Source organism: Neofelis nebulosa, chromosome 9 (genome assembly GCF_028018385.1).
Source record: "Neofelis nebulosa isolate mNeoNeb1 chromosome 9, mNeoNeb1.pri, whole genome shotgun sequence".
Lineage (NCBI taxonomy): Eukaryota > Metazoa > Chordata > Mammalia > Carnivora > Felidae > Neofelis > Neofelis nebulosa.
Window position 1 is genome coordinate 122,314,999 of NC_080790.1, and position 4,676 is coordinate 122,319,674.

A 4,676-nucleotide genomic window follows, 5' to 3' on the forward strand; every position below is an offset into this window, starting at 1 on the left:
GGTCTGTGACTAAGGTGCTGCTGTCTTTGACACTGACATTCAACCCTGAGCTCTTGGTCTAAATGGACTCTTGAAGGAGTGTGGAGAAATATAGGAAACAGATGGACAATTGCTGGGTCATAGGGTAGTTTCACTTTTAACTTTTTGAGGAACCTCCATACTGTTTTCCAGGGCGGCTGTACCAGTTTGCATTCCCACCAGCCATGCAAGAGGGTTCCCCTTTATCCACATCCTTGCCAACATCTGTTGTTTCCTGAGTTGTTAATTTTAGCCATTCTGACAAGTGTGAGCCCCCTTAATGTTCATAGCAGTGCTATCAACAACAGCCAAATATGGAAACAACCCATCAACTGATGAATGGATAGGATGTGGTTTATATACACAATGGAGTATTACTTAGCCATCAAAAAGAATGATATCCTGCCATTTGCAAAGACATGGATGGAGCTAGAGAGTATAATGCTAAGCCAAATAAGTCAGTCAGAGAAAGACAAATACCATATCATTTCACTCGTACATGGAATTTAAGAAACAAAACAGATGAACATAGGGGGAAGGGAAGGAAAAATAAGATAAAAACATAGAGGGAGACAAACCATAAGTGATTTTTAACTATAGAGAACAAAATGAGGGTTGATGGACGGGAGGTGGGTAAGGGGACGGGCTAGATGGGCAATGGGTACAAAGGAGGGCACTTGTTGGGTTGAGCACTGGATGTTATATGTAAGTGATGAGTCACTAAATTCTACTCCTGAAACCAATACTACACCATATGTTAACTAACTTGAATTTAAATAAAATCTTGGAAGAAAAAAAAAGAAACAGATGGGCAAATGCCGTTGAATTTTACAATAGAAAACATGAAACTGTGATCAATGATCCTGGACTCCTGCTAAGTCTGAAGACCTGCTTATTTTCTGAATGACCCATGAGCCCTTGAGAGGAAAGTATCAGGACTCCACATGAGTGCTATAGAAACAACTCAGACCATTAGTTGGGACACCTGAGTTATACAGATATGGATTCAAATCCCAGCTCCACCACCTACATGCTAAATGACAAGGTCCTTTCTGACCTTCTATTACCTCATCTGTAAGATAGGTCATAATAACCCCCACTCTGTAAGACTTTTGTAAAATTAAATGAAGTAAACCACATGAAGCATTTAGCATCATGCCAGCCCAGACTAAGCATTTAATAAACAGCAGCTATTAACGTTATTTCCTCAGATGGTGGGGCTGAATTGAGAGACCAGAAGAATGAAACCGATTTGGAATCTGCAGTCCTAGCTTTGACCTAAGTTGAGTCCATACCTGGGGTTCATTTGGACTTGGGTTTCTAAGACAGACTGCTGACTATATTGGGCTCTTAAGGCAAACTTTTGGGTAGACTGGCTGGGAGGTGATTTGTACAAGTCAATTTAGATTGGAATCAGTCACATCTCTTAAGTTCGGAGTGAAAGGAGCAAAGACATACACTACAGAGGCCATGATGGACTTATTCAGGTCCAGGACCTGAACCAAGACCTCATGCCCCGTGGTCCTCTAAGAAGAAGCTTCAGGAAGAGGCTGGAGTTGCTGAGAGCTAGTGCTCCAGCCGTCCTCCTGACAGACCCACACGACAGCATGTGACCCCAAGAAAGGAAGACTACACTTCTCACTTCTGCACCAGATTAAATGCAGTTTAATCAACGGGATACCAAGGACTGGTACCAATGTCTGGGCTAATGCACATTGAACATGGGAATTGCATTCTTGTGGGCCATCCCAGCAGCAGGCAGAGTAGTGAGGTCCTTCTCCATGGTGCATGGACTGCGAGTGTCAGCAGGAAAGGAGGAGCTGGAGAGAAAGAACTTGGCCAACTCCATTATGTGGGGAAAGAGACACTCCTAAGCACACAAGGGACTCCCCAACAAGACTGGGAGGACTGTTTAGAGGCCCATCTAGGCAGGGCCAGAGCGAGTAAAACAGATGGAGGTTTATTAACGTGGTCTCAGGTTTAACTCCAACCTGGTAACCTGGATAAATTTGGGTTCTGCCTCTTGTGTCTGGAATGAAGCAGGCAGCCATGCAACAGGTGGTTTCGAGATGCCCTTCTGTGAGTTGGTGCTAGTGCTCCAAGGTGGATCCACGACTGATTGAATGTATCTAAAAGGAGACTGTCACCTGGTTGAATAATTAGAGTCACCTGTAGAACTTTTAGACAACACTGATGCCTGTCTCTACCCTTGATGGTTTTTATTTAATAAATATGAGAGGAGACCTGAGCCTTAACTAGGGTTCCTATCATCCCAAGTGATTCTCATAAGCAGCCACGGCTGAGGAGCAGTGGCCTAAGAGGACCAGAAGAGGCCACGAGGAATCTCTCTGATTCCTTCTTGGTCAATATTAAGTCAGTGGCCTTGATGAGGCTTTCCAGGTTTGTGGTTCATGTGTAAGAGGACCTGAAGTCAGAAAAGATCGCCAATGGACTCACTGATGGCATCTGGATCCAACCGGATCTCAACACTCTACTTTTCAAAGTAGCGGGTTGCCCATCACTGGATCTGTTCAAGGAGAGAGTAGCAGTCCTTCTATGGTCCCTGCCTACAAAGCACTTATCACATCTTATCTTCACCATAACATGTGTGCATGCATGTATAGATAAGGTTTAGAGCAGGTAAACAACTGTCTGAAGTCACCCAAATAGGTAGCATCCCAAAAGGCCAGCCCTCCAAGAAGTTCTAGGTCTCAGCCCAGACCCTCTGACTCTTAGACCATCTCACCTGACTCCAAAGCTCCATCACTGCCTCTCTTGGGTCATGGGATGCTCAAAGCTCTAGAGAGGATACCTTCAGGGGGAAAATGGGCCACAGGACCTTGAAGGATGCTGCCAGCTCTGAATGCCTGTCAGCAACTCTGCCACGGAGGCTGCGGCTGCCTCAGCAACACACCCTCCCCAGGGCCTGGCTCCTGCCAAGGCACGGCCACTTCCTGAAGCCTTCTCTCAGGAAGGAAATCCCAGTCATCATAAAAGGAAAATAAGGAAATAAAATCTTAATAGGATTTCATAGATGATATAAAATCTCTACAACTCTGGGTGACAGACACTAAAAAAGATCATTTAGAGGGAAAAAAAGCTTTCTAAGACTTCCTGTGGGATTGGTTGTCTCAAGAAGCTCGGATGGTGGTCGTATATAATGTCATCAGTTCTAGTTCCCAACGGGAGGCTGTTCCAGCAGGGCCTGGGATGGATGGGGTGAGGGGTTCAGGAAAAGTTACTTGGAAGCTCACACCCAAGAAGCACACAGAGTTGTGGGATGACCCTAAAACATAGTCTTGTCGGCCTGACCACCTCCTCTACATCCCTCAAGCCTCGGCTCAGCTGCTACGCCTTCTGCAAGACTTCCTTGAATCCCAACAGACTCAGGCCCTGCACATCCTCCCTGGTACCCCTGGGGCATGCTTCCCTCTCACAGCAGCCTTTCTCAGAATGTTCCATGGAACACCGGCACTGGCATCAACAGTGGGTATCTTGTTAGCAACAGACCCCTGAGACACACCCCTACACCTGCCATTTCAGAATCTCTGGGGGTGGAGCCCAGGCACCTGCAACTCTAACACACCCCCAGGTATAGGTAGCATTGCATCTCAGACCTGGTGGCGGGAAGGAGCCAGTCATGTGACGCTCTAGGAGCAGTGTGATCCAGACAGAGAGAGAATGGCAAATGCAAACGTCCTGAGGTAGAAAAAGAGTTTGGAAAGTTCGAGGAACAGCCACAAAGGCAGCATGGCTAGAAATGGGTGAGGGAAAAAGTGGCAAAAGTTGAAGTTTTAGAGGGGCTAGCCTGGGGCTAGAGCCTGAGGGGGTTGAAGTTTAGACCTTATTCTAAGTTTAATGGAAAGCCACTAAAAGCTTTTGTTGAAGATTGAATTATTGGTCCTAATTCTTTATCTCACCATAACTAATTATATATCCACACCTTCCTTATGGAGTTATGGTGGAGTGTACTTCCTTTCTCCTTGACCCTTGGACTTGGCCCCATGATTTGCTTTGAGCAATCAGATGGTGTTGGATGTGTTGGGAATGAAACTTGAAATGTTCTTGTCAGGCAAACTTGCCCTCTAGTGTCCCTGTTTTTCTCCAGGAGGAGAATATGCCTTGAGTAGCCACTGGACCAAAGAGAAAGACAGACATAGAGAGCAACCCTGGGCCCAACCTACAGTCTGCAGCCAAACTCAGCCCAGATCAGCAGAGCCTCAGCCAACCCTTGGACATACGAGCAAGAAAAAATGTCTATTACTGTGTAGCACTGAGTTTTAGGGTGAATTATTACACAGAATTACCTTGAAAACGGCTGTCAGATAAAGGCTTTGTAGCAGGGGAGTGTTTGATTTTATTTTGGTTTTGTAAAGACCGCTCTGGTAGCCATGAAGAGACGAGATTGTGAAAGACAGATGTGGAAACAAACACAGAATTGTGTTGCAGTTTCCTGGGTAAGATTGTGATGGCAGTGGTGGAGACGAAGAGAATGACACGGATTCTGGAGGTACTTGGGAGATCAGAACTGACAGAACTTGCTGATGGATAAATTTGGGGAGATGAGGTCAAGACCACATCGCATAATTCCGGGAGGAACCATATATATGCAGTGGTGCAACAAGGTACCTTGCAACATAGTGAAGGAAATAGAGAAA

General features: G+C 45.7%; 1 long non-coding RNA gene across 1 annotated transcript; it reads right to left on the bottom strand.

Annotated features, from left to right (window-relative positions):
* Positions 1–1,660: 1,660 nt before the first annotated feature.
* Positions 1,661–3,696, bottom strand: LOC131486259 (uncharacterized). Its single transcript, XR_009249270.1, has 2 exons — positions 2,765–3,696; positions 1,661–2,165 (listed from the first exon to the last, which is right to left on the bottom strand). It is a non-coding gene; the product is annotated as an uncharacterized LOC131486259 (long non-coding RNA).
* Between the last annotated feature and the right edge of the window lie 980 nt (positions 3,697–4,676).